The following is a 23,834-nucleotide window of genomic DNA, read 5'->3' as shown; positions in this document are numbered from 1 at the left end:
GTACTGGTTATATGTGTATCCCACACATGCTCACACCCAGTACTGGTTATATGTGAATTCCACACATGCTCACACCCAGTACTGGTTATATGTGTATTCCACACATGCTCACACCCAGTACGAGTTATGTGTGTATTCCAGACATGCTCACACCCAGTACTGGTTATATGTGTGTTCCAGACATGCTCACACCCAGTACTGGTTATATTTGTAGTCCGCACATGCTCACACCCAGTTCTAGTTATATATGTACTCCACACATGCTCACACCCAGTACTAGTTATATGTGTACTCCACACATGCTCACACCCAGTACTGGTTACATGTGTACTCCACACATACTCACACCCAGTACTGGTTATATGTGTATTCCACACATGCTCACACCCAGTTCTGGTTATATGTGTACTACACACATGTTCACACCCAGTACTGGTTACATGTGTATTCCACACATGCTCACACTCAGTACTGGTTATATGGGTATTCCACACATGCTCACACCCAGTACTGTTTTTTTTGTGTTTTCCTCACATGCTCACACCCAGTACTGGTTATATATGTACTCCACACATGCTCACACCCAGTACTGGTTATATGTGTACTCCACATATACTCACACCCAGTACTGGTTATATGTGTATTCCACACATGCTCACACCCAGTTCTGGTTATATGTGTACTACACACATGCACACACCCAGTACTGGTTATATGTGCATTCCAGACATGCTCACACCCAGTACTGGTTATATGTGTATTCCACACATGCTCACAATCAGTACTGGTTATATGTGTACTCAACAAATGCTAACACCCAGTACTGGTTATATGTGTATTCCACACATGCTCACACCCAGTATAGTTATATGTGTATTGCAGACATGCTCACACCCAGTACTGGTTATATGTGTATTCCAGACATGCTCACACCCAGTACTTTTTATATGTGTACTCCACACATGCTCAAACCCAGTGCTGGTTATATGTGTATTCCACACATGCTCACACCAAGTACTGGTTATATGTGTATCCCACACATGCTCACACCCAGTACTGGATGCTCACACCCAGTACTGGTTTTATTTGTATTCCACACATGCTCACACCCAGTACTAGTTATGTGTGTATTCCAGACATGCTCACACCCAGTACTGGTAATATGTGTGTTCCAGACATGCTCACACCCAGTTCTGGTTATATTTGTAGTCCGCACATGCTCACACCCAGAACTAGTTATTTATGTACTCCACACATGCTCACACCCAGTACTAGTTATATGTGTTCTCCACACATGCTCACACCCAGTACTGGTTATATGTGTACTCCACACATATATAACCAGTACTGGGTGTGAGTATGTGTGGAGTACACATATAACCAGTACTGGGTGTGAGCATGTGTGGAGAACACATATAACTAGTACTGGGTGTGAGCATGTGTGGAGTACATAAATAACTAGTTCTGGGTGTGAGCATGTGCGGACTACAAATATAACCAGTACTGGGTGTGAGCATGTCTGGAACACACATATAACCAGTACTGGGTATGAGCATGTCTGGAATACACACATAACTAGTACTGGGTGTGAGCATGTGTGGAATACAAATAAAACCAGTACTGGGTGTGAGCATCCAGTACTGGGTGTGAGCATGTGTTGGATACACATATAACCAGTACTTGGTGTGAGCATGTGTGGAATACACATATAACCAGCACTGGGTGTGAGCATGTGTGGAGTACACATATAACCAGTACTGGGTGTGAGCATGTCTGGAATACACATATAACCAGTACTGGGTGTGAGTGTGTATTCCAGACATGCTCACACCCAGTACTGGTTATATGTGTATTCCACACATGCTCACAATCAGTAATGGTTATATGTGTACTCCACACATGCTCACACTTAGTACTGGTTATATGTGTATTCCACACATGCTCACACCCAGTACTGGTTATATGTGTATCCCACACATGCTCACAACCAGTGCTGGTTATATATATCTATCCCACACATGCTCACAGCCAGTTCTTGTTATATGTGTATCCCACACATGCTCACACCCAGTTCTGGTTATAAATGTACTCCACACATGCTCACACCCAGTGCTGGTTATATGTGCATTCCACACATGCTCACACCCAGTACTGGTTATATGTGTATCCCACACATGCTCACACCCAGTACTGGTTATATATGAATTCCACACATGCTCACACCCAGAGCTGGTTATATTTGTAGTCCACACATGCTCACACCCAGTAATAGTTATATATGTACTCCACACATGCTCACACCCAGTACTAGTTATATGTGTACTCCACACATACTCACACCCAGTACTAGTTATATGTGTATTCCAGACATGCTCACACCCAGTACTGGCTATATGTGTATTCCACACATGCTCACACTCAGTACTGGTTATATGGGTATTCCAGACATGCTCACACCCAGTACTGGTTATATGTGTATTCCACACATGCTCACACTCAGTACTGGTTATATGGGTACTCCATACATGCTCACACTCAGTACTGGTTATATGTGTATTCCACACATGCTCACACCCAGCACTGGTTATATGTGTTTTCCAGACATGCTCACACCCAGTACTGGTTATATGTGTATTCCACACATGCTCACACTCAGTACTGGTTATATGGGTACTCCATACATGCTCACACTCAGTACTGGTTATATGTGTATTCCACACATGATCACACCCAGCACTGGTTATATGTGTATCCCACACATGCTCACAACCAGTACTGGTTTTATATATATATCTCCCACACATGCTCACTGTCAGTACTGGTTATATGTGTATTCCACACATGCTCACACCCAGTTCTGGTTATATGTGTATTTCACACTCGCTCACTCCCAGTACTGGTTATATGTGTATTCCAGACATGCTCACACCCAGTACTGGTTATATGTGTATTCCACACATGCTCACACTCAGTACTGGTTATATGGGTACTCCACACATGCTCACAACCAGTACTGGTTATATGTGCATCCTACACATGCTCACACCCAGTTCTGGTTATATGTGTATTCCACACATGATCACACCCAGTACTGGTTATATGTGTATTCCACACATGCTCACACCCAGTACTGGTTATATGTGTATTCCACACATGATCACACCCAGTACTGGTTATATGTGTATTCCACACATGCTCACACCCAGTATAGTTATATGTGTATTCCAGACATGCTCACACCCAGTACTGGTTATATGTGTATTCCACACATGCTCACACCCAGTACTGGTTACAAGTGTACTCCACACATGCTCACACCCTGTACTTTTTATATGTGTACTCCACACAGGCTCACACCTAGTGCTGGTTATATGTGTATTCCACACCTGCTCACACCAAGTACTGGTTATATGTGTATCCCACACATGCTCACACCCAGTACTGGATATATGTGAATTCCACACATGCTCACACCCAGTACTGGTTTTATTTGTATTCCACACATGCTCACACCCAGTACTAGTTATGTGTGTATTCCAGACATGCTCACACCCAGTACTGGTTATATGTGTGTTCCAGACATGCTCACACCCAGTACTGGTTATATTTGTAGTCCGCACATGCTCACACCCAGAACTAGTTATATATGTACTCCACACATGCTCACTCCCAGTACTAGTTATATGTGTACTCCACACATGCTCACACCCAGTACTGGTTATATGTGTACTCCACACATATTCACACCCAGTACTGGTTATATGTGTATTCCAGACATGCTCACACCCAGTACTGGTTATATGTGTATTCCACACATGCTCACAATCAGTAATGGTTATATGTGTACTCCACACATGCTCACACTCAGTACTGGTTATATGTGTATTCCACACATGCTCACACCCAGTACTGGTTATATGTGTATCCCACACATGCTCACAACCAGTGCTGGTTATATATATCTATCCCACACATGCTCACAGCCAGTTCTTGTTATATGTGTATCCCACACATGCTCACACCCAGTACTGGTTATATGTGCATTCCAGACATGCTCACACCCAGTACTGGTTATATGTGTATTCCACACATGCTCACACTCAGTACTGGTTATATGGGTATTCCACACATGCTCACACCCAGTACTGGTTATATGTGTATTCCACACATGCTCACACCCAGTACTGGTTATATGTGTATTCCACACATGCTCACACCCAGTACTAGTTATATTTGTATTCCAGACATGCTCACACCCAGTACTGGTTATATGTGTTTTCCACACATGCTCACACCCAGTACTGGTTATATGTGCATTCCTCACATGCTCACACCCAGTACTAGTTATATGTGTTCTCCACACATGCTCACACCCAGTACTGGTTATTAGTGTACTCCACACATGCTCACACCCAGTACTTTTTATATGTTTACTCCACACATGCTCACACCCAGTGCTTGTTATATGTGTATTCCACACATGTTCACACCCAGTACTGGTTATATTTGTACTCCATACATGCTCACTCCCAGTACTAGTTATATGTGTTCTCCACACATGATCACACCCAGTACTTGTTATATGTGTACTCCACATATGCTCACACCCAGTACTGGTTATTTCTGTACTCCAGATATGCTCACACCCAGTACTGGTTATATGTGTATTCCACACATGCTCACACCCAGTACTGGTTATATGTGTATTCCACACATGCTCACACCCAGTACTGGTTATATGGGTACTCCACACATGCTCACACTCAGTAATGGTTATATGTGTATTCCACACATGCTCACACCCAGTACTGGTTATATGTGTACTCCACACATTCTCACACCCAGTACTGGTTATATTTGTATTAAAGACATGCTCACACCTAGTACTGGTTATATGTGTATTCCACACATGCTCACACCCAGTACTGGTTATATGTGTATTCCACACATGCTCACACCCAGTACTGGTTATATGGGTACTCCACACATGCTCACACTCAGTAATGGTTATATGTGTATTCCACACATGCTCACACCCAGTACTGGTTATATGTGTACTCCACACATGCTCACACCAAGTACTGGTTATATTTGTATTAAAGACATGCTCACACCTAGTACTGGTTATATGTGTATTCCACACATGCTCACATGCAGTACTGGTTATATGTGTATTCCGCACATGCTCACACACAGTACTGGTTATATGTGTATTCCACACATGCTCTCACCCAATACTGGTTATATGTGTTTTCCACACATGCTCACACCCAGTACTAGTTATATGTGTTCTCCACACATGCTCACACCCAGTACTTTTTATATGTTTACTCCACACATGCTCACACCCAGTGCTGGTTATATGTGTATTCCACACATGTTCACACCCAGTACTGGTTATATGTGAATTCCACACATGCTCACACCCAGTACTGGTTATATTTGTATTCCGCACATGCTCACACCCAGTACTAGTTATGTGTGTATTCCAGACATGCTCACACCCAGTACTGGTTATATGTGTGTTCCAGACATGCTCACACCCAGTACTGGTAATATTTGTAGTCCGCACATGCTCACACCTAGTACAAGTTATATATGTACTCCACACATGCTCACACCGAGTACTAGTTATATGTGTACTCCACACATGCTCACACGCAGTACTGGTTATATGTGTATTCCACACATGCTCAGAACCCAGTACTTGTTATATGTGTACTCCACACATACTCACACTCAGTACTGGTTATATGTGTATTCCACACATGCTCACACCCAGTACTGGTTATATGTGTATTCCAGACATGCTCACACCCAGTACTGGTTATATGTGTACTCCACACATGCTCACACTCAGTACTGGTTATTTGTGTACTCCACACATGCTCACACTCAGTACTGGTTGTATGTGTATTCCACACATGCTCACACCCAGTACTGGTTACATGTGTATCCAATGTGTATATATATGTGTACGCTCTCTATGTACCCCATCTGTGTCACCCCTGTCTGTCTACCCCTCCCCTTTAGAATGTAAGCTCTCACGAGCAGGGCCCTCTTCCCTCATGTGCTTATCCTTTCTTACTTTAATAATCTTCAACTGCACCACATCCAGCATCCAGCAGTCTTCTGCCACCTGATACTTATTCAAGTGTCATCTGCTAATGTAACTATGTTTATTTACCCTGTACTTGTCCTATACTGTCATTTACTGTAAGTTGCTGTTTTCCTGTTTGATTATTTGTTTATGTACTCTGTAATTGGGCGCTGCGGAACCCTTGTGGTGCCATATAAATAAAGGATAATAAATAAATTAATAAATTCCACACATGCTCACAACCAGTACTGGTTATATTTATATCCCACACTTGCTCACAGCCAGTACTGGTTATATGTATATTCCACACATGCTCACACCCAGTTCTGGTTATATGTGTATTCCAGACATGCTCACACCCAGTACTGGTTATTAGTGATGAGCACCGGAAATTTTTCGGGTTTTGTGTTTTGGTTTTTGGTTCGGTTCCGCGGCCGTGTTTTGGGTTCGAACGCGTTTTGGCAAAACCTCACCGAATTTTTTTTGTCGGATTCGGGTGTGTTTTGGATTCGTTTTTTTTCTTTTCAAAAAACCCTAAAAAACAGCTTAAATCATAGAATTTGGGGGTCATTTTGATCCCAAAGTATTATTAACCTCAATAACCATTATTTCCACTCATTTTCAGTCTATTCTGAACACCTCACACCTCACAATATTATTTTTAGTCCTAAAATTTGCACCGAGGTCGCTGGATGACTAAGCTCAGCGACCCAAGTGGCCGACACAAACACCTGGCCCATCTAGGAGTGGCACTGCAGTGTCACGCAGGATGGCCCTTCCAAAAAACACTCCCCAAACAGCACATGACGCAAAGAAAAAAAGAGGCGCAATGAGGTAGCTGTGTGAGTAAGATAAGCGACCCAAGTGGCCGACACAAACACCTGGCCCATCTAGGAGTGGCACTGCAGTGTCACGCAGGATGTCCCTTCCAAAAAACACCCCCCAAACAGCACATGACGCAAAGAAAAATGAAAGAAAAAAGAGGTGCAAGATGGAATTGTCCTTGGGCCCTCCCACCCACCCTTATGTTGTATAAACAGGACATGCACACTTTAACCAACCCATCATTTCAGTGACAGGGTCTGCCACACGACTGTGACTGAAATGACGGGTTGGTTTGGACCCCCACCAAAAAAGAAGCAATTAATCTCTCCTTGCACAAACTGGCTCTACAGAGGCAAGATGTCCACCTCATCATCATCCTCCGATATATCACCGTGTACATCCCCCTCCTCACAGATTATCAATTCGTCCCCACTGGAATCCACCATCTCAGCTCCCTGTGTACTTTGTGGAGGCAATTGCTGCTGGTCAATGTCTCCGCGGAGGAATTGATTATAATTCATTTTAATGAACATCATCTTCTCCACATTTTCTGGATGTAACCTCGTACGCCGATTGCTGACAAGGTGAGCGGCGGCACTAAACACTCTTTCGGAGTACACACTTGTGGGAGGGCAACTTAGGTAGAATAAAGCCAGTTTGTGCAAGGGCATCCAAATTGCCTCTTTTTCCTGCCAGTATAAGTACGGACTGTCTGACGTGCCTACTTGGATGCGGTCACTCATATAATCCTCCACCATTCTTTCAATGGGGAGAGAATCATATGCAGTGACAGTAGACGACATGTCCGTAATCGTTGTCAGGTCCTTCAGTCCGGACCAGATGTCAGCATCAGCAGTCGCTCCAGACTGCCCTGCATCACCGCCAGCGGGTGGGCTCGGAATTCTGAGCCTTTTCCTCGCACCCCCAGTTGCGGGAGAATGTGAAGGAGGAGATGTTGACAGGTCGCGTTCCGCTTTACTTGACAATTTTGTCACCAGCAGTTCTTTGAACCCCAGCAGACTTGTGTCTGCCGGAAAGAGAGATCCAAGGTAGGTTTTAAATCTAGGATCGAGCACGGTGGCCAAAATGTAGTGCTCTGATTTCAACAGATTGACCACCCGTGAATCCTTGTTAAGCGAATTAAGGGCTCCATCCACAAGTCCCACATGCCTAGCGGAATCGCTCTGTGTTAGCTCCTCCTTCAATCTCTCCAGCTTCTTCTGCAAAAGCCTGATGAGGGGAATGACCTGACTCAGGCTGGCAGTGTCTGAACTGACTTCACGTGTGGCAAGTTCAAAAGGTTGCAGAACCTTGCACAACGTTGAAATCATTCTCCACTGCGCTTGAGACAGGTGCATTCCAGCTCCTATATCGTGCTCAGTTGTATAGGCTTGAATGGCCTTTGGCTGCTCCTCCAACCTCTGAAGCATATAGAGGGTTGAATTCCACCTCGTTACCACTTCTTGCTTCAGATGATGGCAGGGCAGGTTCAGGCGTTTTTGGTGGTGCTCCAGTCTTCTGTACGTGGTGCCTGTACGCCGAAAGTGTCCCGCAATTCTTCTGGCCACCGACAGCATCTCTTGCACGCCCCTCTCGTTTTTTAAATAATTCTGCACCACCAAATTCAAGGTATGTGCAAAACATGGGACGTGCTGGAATTTGCCCAGATTTAATGCACACACAATATTGCTGGCGTTGTCCGATGCCACAAATCCACAGGAGAGTCCAATTGGGGTAAGCCATTCTGCGATGATCTTCCTCAGTTGCCGTAAGAGGTTTTTAGCTGTGTGCGTATTCTGGAAAGCGGTGATACAAAGCGTAGCCTGCCTAGGAAAGAGTTGGCGCTTGCGAGATGCTGCTACTGGTGCCGCCGCTGCTGTTCTTGCGGCGGGAGTCCATACATCTACCCAGTGGGCTGTCACAGTCATATAGTCCTGAGCCTGCCCTGCTCCACTTGTCCACATGTCTGTGGTTAAGTGGACATTGGGTACAACTGCATTTTTTAGGACACTGGTGAGTCTTTTTCTGAGGTCTGTGTACATTTTCGGTATCGCCTGCCTAGAGAAATGGAACCTAGATGGTATTTGGTACCGGGGACACAGTACCTCCAACAAGTCTCTAGTTGGCTCTGCAGTAATGATGGATACCGGAACCACGTTTCTCACCGCCCAGGATGCCAAGGCCTCAGTTATCCGCTTTGCAGCAGGATGACTGCTGTGATATTTCATCTTCCTCGCAAAGGACTGTTGGACAGTCAATTGCTTTGTGGAAGTAGTAAAAGTGGTCTTACGAGTACGACTTCCCCTCTGGGATGACCATCGACTCCCAGCAGCAACAACAGCAGCGCCAGCAGCAGTAGGCGTTACACGCAAGGATGCATCGGAGGAATCCCAGGCAGGAGAGGACTCGTCAGAATTGCCAGTGACATGGCCTGCAGGACTATTGGCATTCCTGGGGAAGGAGGAAATTGACACTGAGGGAGTTGGTGGGGTGGTTTGCGTGAGCTTGGTTACAAGAGGAAGGGATTTACTGGTCAGTGGACTGCTTCCGCTGTCGCCCAAAGTTTTTGAACTTGTCACTGACTTATGATGAATGCGCTGCAGGTGACGTATAAGGGAGGATGTTCTGAGGTGCTTAACGTCCTTACCCCTACTTATTACAGCTTGACAAAGGCAACACACGGCTTGACAAATGTTGTCCGCATTTCTGTTGAAATACTTCCACACCGAAGAGCTGATTTTTTTGGTATTATCACCAGGCATGTCAATGGCCCTATTCCTCCCACGGACAACAGGTGTCTCCCCGGGTGCCTGACTTAAACAAACCACCTCACCATCAGAATCCTCCTTGTCAATTTCCTCCCCAGCGCCAGCAACACCCATATCCTCCTCATCCTGGTGTACTTCAACACTGACATCTTCAATCTGACTATCAGGAACTGGACTGCGGGTGCTCCTTCCAGCACTTGCAGGGGGCGTGCAAATGGTGGAAGGCGCATGCTCTTCACGTCCAGTGTTGGGAAGGTCAGGCATCGCAAACGACACAATTGGACTCTCCTTGTGGATTTGTGATTTCGAAGAACGCACAGTTCTTTGCTGTGCTTTTGCCAGCTTGAGTCTTTTCATTTTTCTAGCGAGAGGCTGAGTGCTTCCATCCTCATGTGAAGCTGAACCACTAGCCATGAACATAGGCCAGGGCCTCAGCCGTTCCTTGCCACTCCGTGTGGTAAATGGCATATTGGCAAGTTTACGCTTCTCCTCCGACAATTTTATTTTAGATTTTTGAGTCCTTTTTTTACTGATATTTGGTGTTTTGGATTTTACATGCTCTGTTCTATGACATTGGGCATCGGCCTTGGCAGACGACGTTGCTGGCATTTCATCGTCTCGGCCATGACTAGTGGCAGCAGCTTCAGCACGAGGTGGAAGTCGATCTTGATCTTTCCCTATTTTTGGAACCTCAACATTTTTGTTCTCCATATTTTAATAGGCACAACTAAAAGGCACCTCAGGTAAACAATGGAGATGGATGGATACTAGTATACTTATGGATGGACGAGCGACTGCCGACACAGAGGTAGCTACAGCGGTGGACTACCGTACTGCGTCTGCTGCTAATATAGACTGGATGATAATGATATAAAAAATATATATATATCCCTACTGCAGCCGGACAGGTATATATTATATAATGACGGACCTGCTGGACACTGTCAGCACTGCAGACTCCTAAAGTAAGCTACTAGTATCAAGAAGATAGAAAAAAAAAAAACACCACAGGTAGGTGGTATACAATTATGGATGGACGAGCGACTGCCGACACAGAGGTAGCTACAGCCGTGGACTACCGTACTGCATCTGCTGCTAATATAGACTTGATGATAATGATATAAAAAAAATATATATATCACTACTGCAGCCGGACAGGTATATATTATATAATGACGGACCTGCTGGACACTGTCAGCACTGCAGACTCCTAAAGTAAGCTACTAGTATCAAGAAGATAGAAAAAAAAAACACCACAGGTAGGTGGTATACAATTATGGATGGACGAGCGACTGCCGACACAGAGGTAGCTACAGCCGTGGACTACCGTACTGCGTCTGCTGCTAATATAGACTGGATGATAATGATATAAAAAATATATATATATCACTACTGCAGCCGGACAGGTATATATTATATAATGACGGACCTGCTGGACACTGTCAGCACTGCAGACTCCTAAAGTAAGCTACTAGTATCAAGAAGATAGAAAAAAAACACAACAGGTAGGTGGTATACAATTATGGATGGACGAGCGACTGCCGACACAGAGGTAGCTACAGCCGTGGACTACCGTACTGCGTCTGCTGCTAATATAGACTGGATGATAATGATATAAAAAAAATATATATATCACTACTGCAGCCGGACAGGTATATATTATATAATGACGGACCTGCTGGACACTGTCAGCAGCACTGCAGACTCCTAAAGTAAGCTACTAGTAGTATCAAGAAGATAGAAAAAAAAAAAACACCACAGGTAGGTGGTATACATTTATGGATGGACGAGCGACTGCCGACACAGAGGTAGCTACAGCCGTGGACTACCGTACTGCGTCTGCTGCTAATATAGACTGGATGATAATGATATAAAAAATATATATATATATCACTACTGCAGCCGGACAGGTATATATTATTTAATGACGGACCTGCTGGACACTGTCAGCAGCACTGCAGACTCCTAAAGTAAGCTACTAGTAGTATCAAGAAGATAGAAAAAAAAAACACCACAGGTAGGTGGTATACAATTATGGATGGAGGAGCGACTGCCGACACAGAGGTAGCTACAGCCGTGGACTACCGTACTGCGTCTGCTGCTAATATAGACTGGATGATAATGATATAAAAAATATATATATATATATCACTACTGCAGCCGGACAGGTATATATTATAATGATGGACCTGCTGGACACTGTCAGCACTGCAGACTCCTAAAGTAAGCTACTAGTATCAAGAAGATAGAAAAAAAAAAAACACCACAGGTAGGTGGTATACAATTATGGATGGACGAGCGACTGCCGACACAGAGGTAGCTACAGCCGTGGACTACCGTACTGCGTCTGCTGCTAATATAGACTGGATGATAATGATATAAAAAATATATATATATATCACTACTGCAGCCGGACAGGTATATATTATAATGACGGACCTGCTGGACACTGTCAGCACTGCAGACTCCTAAAGTAAGCTACTAGTATCAAGAAGATAGAAAAAAAAAAAACACCACAGGTAGGTGGTATACGATTATGGATGGACGAGCGACTGCCGACACAGAGGTAGCTACAGCCGTGGACTACCGTACTACGTCTGCTGCTAATATAGACTGGATGATAATGATATAAAAATATATATATATCACTACTGCAGCCGGACAGGTATATATTATATAATGACGGACCTGCTGGACACTGTCAGCAGCACTGCAGACTCCTAAAGTAAGCTACTAGTAGTATCAAGAAGATAGAAAAAAAAAACACCACAGGTAGGTGGTATACAATTATGGATGGAGGAGCGACTGCCGACACAGAGGTAGCTACAGCCGTGGACTACCGTACTGCGTCTGCTGCTAATATAGACTGGATGATAATGATATAAAAAATATATATATATATCACTACTGCAGCCGGACAGGTATATATTATAATGACGGACCTGCTGGACACTGTCAGCACTGCAGACTCCTAAAGTAAGCTACTAGTATCAAGAAGATAGAAAAAAAAAAACACCACAGGTAGGTGGTATACAATTATGGATGGACGAGCGACTGCCGACACAGAGGTAGCTACAGCCGTGGACTACCGTACTGCGTCTGCTGCTAATATAGACTGGATGATAATGATATAAAAAAAAAATATATATATATCACTACTGCAGCCGGACAGGTATATATTATAATGACGGACCTGCTGGACACTGTCAGCACTGCAGACTCCTAAAGTAAGCTACTAGTATCAAGAAGATAGAAAAAAAAAAACACCACAGGTAGGTGGTATACAATTATGGATGGACGAGCGACTGCCGACACAGAGGTAGCTACAGCCGTGGACTACCGTACTGCGTCTGCTGCTAATATAGACTGGATGATAATGATATAAAAAATATATATATATATCACTGCTGCAGCCGGACAGGTATATATTATATAATTAATGACGGACCTGCTGGACACTGTCAGCAGAATGCGTTTATAGAATAAAAACACCACACGACGAGTGTTTAACTTTTTCAGGCAGAGAATCACAATATACTGGTGGTCAGTGGTCACTGGTCAGTCACACTGGCACTGGCACTCTGGCAGCAAAAGTGTGCACTGTTAAAATATGTACTCCTGCTATAACTGCTCCCCAGTCTCCCCCACAATTAAGCTGTGTGAGCACTGAGCACTCAGCACAGTCAGATATACATAGATGATGCAGCACACTGAGGCTGAGCACAGATATGGTATACTGTTACTGTGTCACTGTGTATCGTTTTTTTCAGGCAGAGAACGGATTATATTAAATAATAATATAATAAAACTGCACTGGTGGTCACTGGTCAGTCACTAGTAAACTCTGCACTCTCTGAGTACTCCTAAGCTCCAGTAAATCAAGTGTCTCACTCTCACTCTCTCTCTTCTAATCTAAATGGAGAGGACGCCAGCCACGTCCTCTCCCTATCAATCTCAATGCACGTATGAAAATGGCGGCGACGCGCGGCTCCTTATATAGAATCCGAGTCTCGCGATAGAATCCGAGCCTCGCGAGAATCCGACAGCGGGATGATGACGTTCGGGCGCGCTCGGGTTAGCCGAGCAAGGCGGGAAGATCCGAGTCTGCCTCGGATCCGTGAAAAAAGGCTGAAGTTCGGGGGGGTTCGGATTCCGAGGAACCGAACCCGCTCATCACTACTGGTTATATGTGTATTCCAGACATTTTCACACCCAGTTCTGGTTATATTTGTACTCCACACATGCTCACACCCAGTACTAGTTATATGTGTACTCCACACATGCTCACACCCAGTACTGGTTATAAGTGTACTCCACACATGCTCACACCCAGTACTTTTTATATGTGTACTCCACACATGCTCACACCCAGTGCTGGTGATGTGTATTTAACACATGCTCACACCCAGTACTGGTTATATTTGTACTCCACACATGCTCACACCCAGTACTATTTATATGTGTACTCCACACATGCTCACACCCAGTGCTGGTGATATGTGTATTTAACACATGCTCACACCCAGTACTGGTTATATTTGTACTCCACACATGCTCACACCCAGTACTATTTACATGTGTACTCCACACATGCTCACACCCAGTACTAGTTATATGTGTACTCAGCATATGCTCACACCCAGTACTGGTTATATCTGTACTCTAGATATGGTCACACCCAGTACTGGTTATATGTGTATTCCACACATGCTCACACCCAATACTGGTTATATGCGTATTCCACACATGCTCACACCAAGTACTGGTTATATGTGTATTCCACACATGCTGACACCCAATACTGGTTATATGTGTATTCCACACATGCTCACACCCAGTACTGGTTATATGTGTACTCCACACATTCTCACACCCAGTACTGGTTATTTTTGTATTCCAGACATGCTCACACCTAGTACTGGTTATATTTGTATTCCACACATGCTCACATGCAGTACTGGTTATATGTGTATTCCACACATGCTCACACACAGTAATGGTTATATGTGTATTCCACACATGCTCACACCCAATACTGGTTATATGTGTTTTCCACACATGCTCACACCCAGTACTGGTTATATATGTATTCCTCACATGCTCACACCCAGTACTGGTTATATGTGTACTCCACACATGCTCACACCCAGTACTGGTTATATGTGTATTCCACACATGCTCGCACCCAGTACTGGTTATATATGTATACTAGAGATGTGCACCGGACATTTTTCGGGTTTTGTGTTTTGGTTTTGGATTCGGTTCCGTGGCCGTGTTTTGGATTCGGACGCGTTATGGCAAAATCTCCCTTAAACATTTTGGTTGGATACAGGTGTGTTTTGGATTCGGGTTTTATTTTTCAAAAAACCCTCAAAAACAGCTTAAATCATAGAATTTGGGGATAATTTGATCCTGTAGTATTAATAACCTCAATAACCATAATTTCCACTTATTTCCAGTCTATTCTGAACACCTCACACCTCACAATACTATTTTTAGTCCTAAAATTTGGATGACTAAGCTAAGCGACCCAAGTGGGCGGCACAAACACCTGGCCCATCTAGGAGTGGAAAGTAGAGATGAGCGCCTGAAATTTTTCGGGTTTTGTGTTTTGGTTTTGGGTTCGGTTCCGCGGCCGTGTTTTGGGTTCGAACGCGTTTTGGCAAAACCTCACCGAATTATTTTTGTCGGATTCGGGTGTGTTTTGGATTCGGGTGTTTTTTTCCAAAAACACTAAAAAACAGCTTAAATCATAGATTTTGGGGGTCATTTTGATCCCAAAGTATTATTAACCTCAAAAACCATAATTTACACTCATTTTCAGTCTATTCTGAATACCTCACACCTCACAATATTATTTTTAGTCCTAAAATTTGCACCGAGGTCGCTGTGTGAGTAAGATAAGCGACCCTAGTGGCCGACACAAACACCGGGCCCATCTAGGAGTGGCACTGCAGTGTCACGCAGGATGTCCCTTCCAAAAAACCCTCCCCAAACAGCACATGACGCAAAGAAAAAAAGAGGCGCAATGAGGTAGCTGTGTGAGTAAGATTAGCGACCCTAGTGGCCGACACAAACACCGGGCCCATCTAGGAGTGGCACTGCAGTGTCACGCAGGATGGCCCTTCCAAAAAACCCTCCCCAAACAGCACATGACGCAAAGAAAAAAAGAGGCGCAATGAGGTAGCTGACTGTGTGAGTAAGATTAGCGACCCTAGTGGCCGACACAAACACCGGGCCCATCTAGGAGTGGCACTGCAGTGTCACGCAGGATGGCCCTTCCAAAAAACCCTCCCCAAACAGCACATGACGCAAAGAAAAAAAGAGGCGCAATGAGGTAGCTGACTGTGTGAGTAAGATTAGCGACCCTAGTGGCCGACACAAACACCGGGCCCATCTAGGAGTGGCACTGCAGTGTCACGCAGGATGTCCCTTCCAAAAAACCCTCCCCAAACAGCACATGACGCAAAGAAAAAAAGAGGCGCAATGAGGTAGCTGTGTGAGTAAGATTAGCGACCCTAGTGGCCGACACAAACACCGGGCCCATCTAGGAGTGGCACTGCAGTGTCACGCAGGATGTCCCTTCCAAAAAACCCTCCCCAAACAGCACATGACGCAAAGAAAAAAAGAGGCGCAATGAGGTAGCTGACTGTGTGAGTAAGATTAGCGACCCTAGTGGCCGACACAAACACCGGGCCCATTTAGGAGTGGCACTGCAGTGTCACGCAGGATGTCCCTTCCAAAAAACCATCCCCAATCAGCACATGATGCAAAGAAAAAGAAAAGAAAAAAGAGGTGCAAGATGGAATTATCCTTGGGCCCTCCCACCCACCCTTATGTTGTATAAACAAAACAGGACATGCACACTTTAACCAACCCATCATTTCAGTGACAGGGTCTGCCACACGACTGTGACTGATATGACGGGTTGGTTTGGACCCCCCCAAAAAAAGAAGCAATTAATCTCTCCTTGCACAAACTGGCTCTACAGAGGCAAGATGTCCACCTCATCTTCACCCTCCGATATATCACCGTGTACATCCCCCTCCTCACAGATTATCAATTCGTCCCCACTGGAATCCACCATCTCAGCTCCCTGTGTACTTTGTGGAGGCAATTGCTGCTGGTCAATGTCTCCGCGGAGGAATTGATTATAATTCATTTTAATGAACATCATCTTCTCCACATTTTCTGGATGTAACCTCGTACGCCGATTGCTGACAAGGTGAGCGGCGGCACTAAACACTCTTTCGGAGTACACACTTGTGGGAGGGCAACTTAGGTAGAATAAAGCCAGTTTGTGCAAGGGCCTCCAAATTGCCTCTTTTTCCTGCCAGTATAAGTACGGACTGTGTGACGTGCCTACTTGGATGCGGTCACTCATATAATCCTCCACCATTCTATCAATGTTGAGAGAATCATATGCAGTGACAGTAGACGACATGTCCGTAATCGTTGTCAGGTCCTTCAGTCCGGACCAGATGTCAGCATCAGCAGTCGCTCCAGACTGCCCTGCATCACCGCCAGCGGGTGGGCTCGGAATTCTGAGCCTTTTCCTCGCACCCCCAGTTGCGGGAGAATGTGAAGGAGGAGATGTTGACAGGTCGCGTTCCGCTTGACTTGACAATTTTGTCACCAGCAGGTCTTTCAACCCCAGCAGACTTGTGTCTGCCGGAAAGAGAGATCCAAGGTAGGCTTTAAATCTAGGATCGAGCACGGTGGCCAAAATGTAGTGCTCTGATTTCAACAGATTGACCACCCGTGAATCCTTGTTAAGCGAATTAAGGGCTGCATCCACAAGTCCCACATGCCTAGCGGAATCGCTCCCTTTTAGCTCCTTCTTCAATGCCTCCAGCTTCTTCTGCAAAAGCCTGATGAGGGGAATGACCTGACTCAGGCTGGCAGTGTCTGAACTGACTTCACGTGTGGCAAGTTCAAAGGGCATCAGAACCTTGCACAACGTTGAAATCATTCTCCACTGCACTTGAGACAGGTGCATTCCATCTCCTATATCGTGCTCAATTGTATAGGCTTGAATGGCCTTTTGCTGCTCCTCCAACCTCTGAAGCATATAGAGGGTTGAATTCCACCTCGTTACCACTTCTTGCTTCAGATGATGGCAGGGCAGGTTCAGTAGTTTTTGGTGGTGCTCCAGTCTTCTGTACGTGGTGCCTGTACGCCGAAAGTGTCCCGCAATTTTTCTGGCCACCGACAGCATCTCTTGCACGCCCCTGTCGTTTTTTAAAAAATTCTGCACCACCAAATTCAAGGTATGTGCAAAACATGGGACGTGCTGGAATTTGCCCATATTTAATGCACACACAATATTGCTGGCGTTGTCCGATGCCACAAATCCACAGGAGAGTCCAATTGGGGTAAGCCATTCCGCGATGATCTTCCTCAGTTGCCGTAAGAGGTTTTCAGCTGTGTGCGTATTCTGGAAAGCGGTGATACAAAGCGTAGCCTGCCTAGGAAAGAGTTGGCGTTTGCGAGATGCTGCTACTGGTGCCGCCGCTGCTGTTCTTGCGGCGGGAGTCCATACATCTACCCAGTGGGCTGTCACAGTCATATAGTCCTGACCCTGCCCTGCTCCACTTGTCCACATGTCCGTGGTTAAGTGGACATTGGGTACAACTGCATTTTTTAGGAGACTGGTGAGTCTTTTTCTGACGTCCGTGTACATTCTCGGTATCGCCTGCCTAGAGAAGTGGAACCTAGATGGTATTTGGTAACGGGGGCACACTGCCTCAATAAATTGTCTAGTTCCCTGTGAACTAACGGCGGATACCGGACGCACGTCTAACACCAACATAGTTGTCAAGGACTCAGTTATCCGCTTTGCAGTAGGATGACTGCTGTGATATTTCATCTTCCTCGCAAAGGACTGTTGAACAGTCAATTGCTTACTGGAAGTAGTACAAGTGGGCTTACGACTTCCCCTCTGGGATGACCATCGACTCCCAGCGGCAACAACAGCAGCGCCAGCAGCAGTAGGCGTTACACGCAAGGATGCATCGGAGGAATCCCAGGCAGGAGAGGACTCGTCAGACTTGCCAGTGACATGGCCTGCAGGACTATTGGCATTCCTGGGGAAGGAGGAAATTGACACTGAGGGAGTTGGTGGGGTGGTTTGCGTGAGCTTGGTTACAAGAGGAAGGGATTTACTGGTCAGTGGACTGCTTCCGCTGTCACCCAAAGTTTTTGAACTTGTCACTGACTTATTATGAATGCGCTGCAGGTGACGTATAAGGGAGGATGTTCCGAGGTGGTTAACGTCCTTACCCCTACTTATTACAGCTTGACAAAGGGAACACACGGCTTGACACCTGTTGTCCGCATTTCTGGTGAAATACCTCCACACCGAAGAGCTGATTTTTTTGGTATTTTCACCTGGCATGTCAACGGCCATATTCCTCCCACGGACAACAGGTGTCTCCCCGGGTGCCTGACTTAAACAAACCACCTCACCATCAGAATCCTCCTGGTCAATTTCCTCCCCAGCGCCAGCAACACCCATATCCTCCTCATCCTGGTGTACTTCAACACTGACATCTTCAATCTGACTATCAGGAACTGGACTGCGGGTGCTCCTTCCAGCACTTGCAGGGGGCGTGCAAATGGTGGAAGGCGCATGCTCTTCACGTCCAGTGTTGGGAAGGTCAGGCATCGCAACCGACACAATTGGACTCTCCTTGTGGATTTGGGATTTCAAAGAACGCACAGTTCTTTGCGGTGCTTTTGCCAGCTTGAGTCTTTTCAGTTTTCTAGCGAGAGGCTGAGTGCTTCCATCCTCATGTGAAGCTGAACCACTAGCCATGAACATAGGCCAGGGCCTCAGCCGTTCCTTGCCACTCCGTGTGGTAAATGGCATATTGGCAAGTTTACGCTTCTCCTCCGACAATTTTATTTTAGGTTTTGGAGTCCTTTTTTTACTGATATTTGGTGTTTTGGTTTTGACATGCTCTGTACTATGCCATTGGGCATCGGCCTTGGCAGACGACGTTGCTGGCATTTCATCGTCTCGGCCATGACTAGTGGCAGCAGCTTCAGCACGAGGTGGAAGTGGATCTTGATCTTTCCCTAATTTTGGAACCTCAACATTTTTGTTCTCCATATTTTAATAGGCACAACTAAAAGGCACCTCAGGTAAACAATGCAGATGGATGGATTGGATACTAGTATACAATTATGGACGGGCTGCCGAGTGCCGACACAGAGGTAGCCACAGCCGTGAACTACCGCACTGTACTGTGTCTGCTGCTAATATATAGACTGGTTGATAAAGAGATAGTATACTCGTAACTAGTATGTATGTATAAAGAAAGAAAAAAAAACCACGGTTAGGTCACTGGTATATACAATTATGGACGGGCTGCCGAGTGCCGACACAGAGGTAGCCACAGCCGTGAACTACCGCACTGTACTGTGTCTGCTGCTAATATATAGACTGGTTGATAAAGAGATAGTATACTCGTAACTAGTATGTATGTATAAAGAAAGAAAAAAAAACCACGGTTAGGTCACTGGTATATACAATTATGGACGGGCTGCCGAGTGCCGACACAGAGGTAGCCACAGCCGTGAACTACCGCACTGTACTGTGTCTGCTGCTAATATATAGACTGGTTGATAAAGAGATAGTATACTCGTAACTAGTATGTATGTATAAAGAAAGAAAAAAAAACCACGGTTAGGTCACTGGTATATACAATTATGGACGGGCTGCCGAGTGCCGACACAGAGGTAGCCACAGCCGTGAACTACCGCACTGTACTGTGTCTGCTGCTAATATATAGACTGGTTGATAAAGAGATAGTATACTCGTAACTAGTATGTATGTATAAAGAAAGAAAAAAAAACCACGGTTAGGTCACTGGTATATACAATTATGGACGGGCTGCCGAGTGCCGACACAGAGGTAGCCACAGCCGTGAACTACCGCACTGTACTGTGTCTGCTGCTAATATATAGACTGGTTGATAAAGAGATAGTATACTCGTAACTAGTATGTATGTATAAAGAAAGAAAAAAAAACCACGGTTAGGTCACTGGTATATACAATTATGGACGGGCTGCGGAGTGCCGACACAGAGGTAGCCACAGCCGTGAACTACCGCACTGTACTGTGTCTGCTGCTAATATATAGACTGGTTGATAAAGAGATAGTATACTCGTAACTAGTATGTATGTATAAAGAAAGAAAAAAAAAACACGGTTAGGTGGTATATACAATTATGGACGGGCTGCCGAGTGCCGACACAGAGGTAGCCACAGCCGTGAACTACCGCACTGTACTGTGTCTGCTGCTAATATATAGACTGGTTGATAAAGAGATAGTATACTCGTAACTAGTATGTATGTATAAAGAAAGAAAAAAAAACCACGGTTAGGTCACTGGTATATACAATTATGGACGGGCTGCCGAGTGCCGACACAGAGGTAGCCACAGCCGTGAACTACCGCACTGTACACTGGTTGATAAAGAGATAGTAGTATACTCGTAACAACTAGTATGACGACGGTATAAAGAATGAAAAAAAAACCACGGTTAGGTGGTATATAATACAATTATGGTTGGACGGACTGCCTGCCGAGTGCCGACACAGAGGTAGCCACAGCCGTGAACTACCGCACTGTACACTGGTTGATAAAGAGATAGTAGTATACTCGTAACAACTAGTATGACGACGGTATAAAGAATGAAAAAAAAACCACGGTTAGGTGGTATATAATACAATTATGGTTGGACGGACTGCCTGCCGAGTGCCGACACAGAGGTAGCCACAGCCGTGAACTACCGCACTGTACACTGGTTGATAAAGAGATAGTAGTATACTCGTAACAACTAGTATGACGACGGTATAAAGAACGAAAAAAAAGCCACGGTTAGGTGGTATATATTATAATACAATTATGGATGGACGGACTGCCTGCCGAGTTCCGACACAGAGGTAGCCACAGCCGTGAACTACCGCACTGTACACTGGTTGATAAAGAGATAGTAGTATACTCGTAACAACTAGTATGACGACGGTATAAAGAACGAAAAAAAAACCACGGTTAGGTGGTATATATTATAATACAATTATGGATGGACGGACTGCCTGCCGAGTTCCGACACAGAGGTAGCCACAGCCGTGAACTACCGCACTGTACACTGGTTGATAAAGAGATAGTAGTATACTCGTAACAACTAGTATGACTATGACGACGGTATAAAGAAAGAAAAAAAAAACCACGGTTAGGTGGTATATAATACAATTATGGATGGACGGACTGCCTGCCGAGTGCCGACACAGAGGTAGCCACAGCCGTGAACTACCGCACTGTACTGTGTCTGCTGCTAATATAGACTGGTTGATAAAGAGATAGTATACAATACTACTAATATACTGGTGGTCAGGCACTGGTCACCACTAGTCACACTGGCAGTGGCACTCCTGCAGCAAAAGTGTGCACTGTTTAATTTTAATATAATATTATTTATCATGTACTCCTGGCTCCTGCTATAACAACCTGCAGTGCTCCCCAGTCTCCCCCACAATTATAAGCTTTATATACAATACATTGATGTGCAGCACACTGGGCTGAGCAGTGCACACAGACTGAGTCACTGTGTGACTGTGTATCGTTTTTTTCAGGCAGAGAACGGATATATTAAATAAAACAAACAACTGCACTGTCTCTGGTGGTCACTGGTCACTGTGGTCGTCAGTCACTAAACTCTGTCTGCACTCTGCACTCTCTTCTAATCTACAGTATCACAGCAATCTCTCTCTCTCTCTCTCTTCTAAATCTAATCTAAATGGAGAGGACGCCAGCCACGTCCTCTCCCTATCAATCTCAATGCACGTGTGAAAATGGTGGCGACGCGCGGCTCCTTATATAGAATCCGAGTCTCGCGAGAATCCGACAGCGTCATGATGACGTTCGGGCGCGCTCGGGTTAACCGAGCAAGGCGGGAAGATCCGAGTCGCTCGGACCCGTGAAAAAAAAAGTGAAGTTCGTGCGGGTTCGGATTCAAAGAAACCGAACCCGCTCATCTCTAGTGGAAAGTTGCCTTAAGCTGGTGCGCAATATTTTATAACTAAACTGTAACTTTTAATAGTAACATTAAAAAGGACTTGCAAAATATTAAAATAAGAACACACAAATGAGAGAATAGAGAAAGAGTATGTTTAAAAAAAAAATATGACTGGGGGGCGTGGCCTAGCAGTAATAGGGAGAGGACGCATCTCAACAGGACTCTGACTCCAGTTCTGTTTAAAACCCCCTTATAGGTGCATATAGCCCTGTACACCATCCACCGAGCTCCGCGTCCTGAGCTCCGGGGTGCATGCGCCACGCGATCGCGCGCAACAGGGCTGTGGATCTTCCCCTGGCATACCTCCACCGCCTGACAGCCTCCCTGACCCCTTGAGGGCTCCACCAGCTGGGACTCCAGCCAGGGGGGGGACACCAGAGCAGATTGTATCTGGCGAGGGGACCGTCTCCTGAGAGCTGCGGCGGCCATCTTTGATTTCTAGGACTCAATCTGGATCTGGCCGTCTGCTGCCTAGTGGCTGCATCTGTGGTACCTGGATCCCTTGCAGTGCACTACACACTCCTGCATCCAGTGGAGGGCCCCCTGGTTGCTGACCCCTACCTCTCGGAGACCAGCGCTGCAGACACCTTTGTGAATCACACAGGACCTAAGGTTTGTGCTCCAACACACAGAGGGGCTCGCTCCACATCCCTGGGCTGGCCCTTGCTGACACACGGACCCCCAGATAACAAGGTCCAGTGATTAGCTGTAACATAGGAGCTCCCTACCAGCTTTTAAGTGGTTGCTACAATTACAGCCTGCCCTGACCCTAAGTGCTAATTTACACCCTCTCACCACACTTTCCTTAGTGTCACTCAGTAGGGGCAGTGATTGAGGGATCACCCTCTGCTACGACTCTTAATACGGTGTCCTCCCTCTTACCACCTGCGATATACTTCTGGACGTGAGTTGCTGGATATACTGGACTCTGCTGGACAGGTCCCTGTGTTTTCTCACGGATTCTCTCCCCTCCTGGGATACGCAACACCGTTTTCACTGCATCGATATTTACTATTTCTTTGAGCACACTTGCTACACTTTTGAATATGCCTAGTTC

The sequence above is a fragment of the Pseudophryne corroboree genome, unplaced genomic scaffold (genome assembly GCF_028390025.1).
Source record: "Pseudophryne corroboree isolate aPseCor3 unplaced genomic scaffold, aPseCor3.hap2 scaffold_361, whole genome shotgun sequence".
NCBI classification, from domain to species: Eukaryota; Metazoa; Chordata; class Amphibia; order Anura; family Myobatrachidae; genus Pseudophryne; species Pseudophryne corroboree.
The sequence above is the reverse complement of the archived record's forward strand: the minus strand, read 5'-3'. Positions refer to the sequence as shown.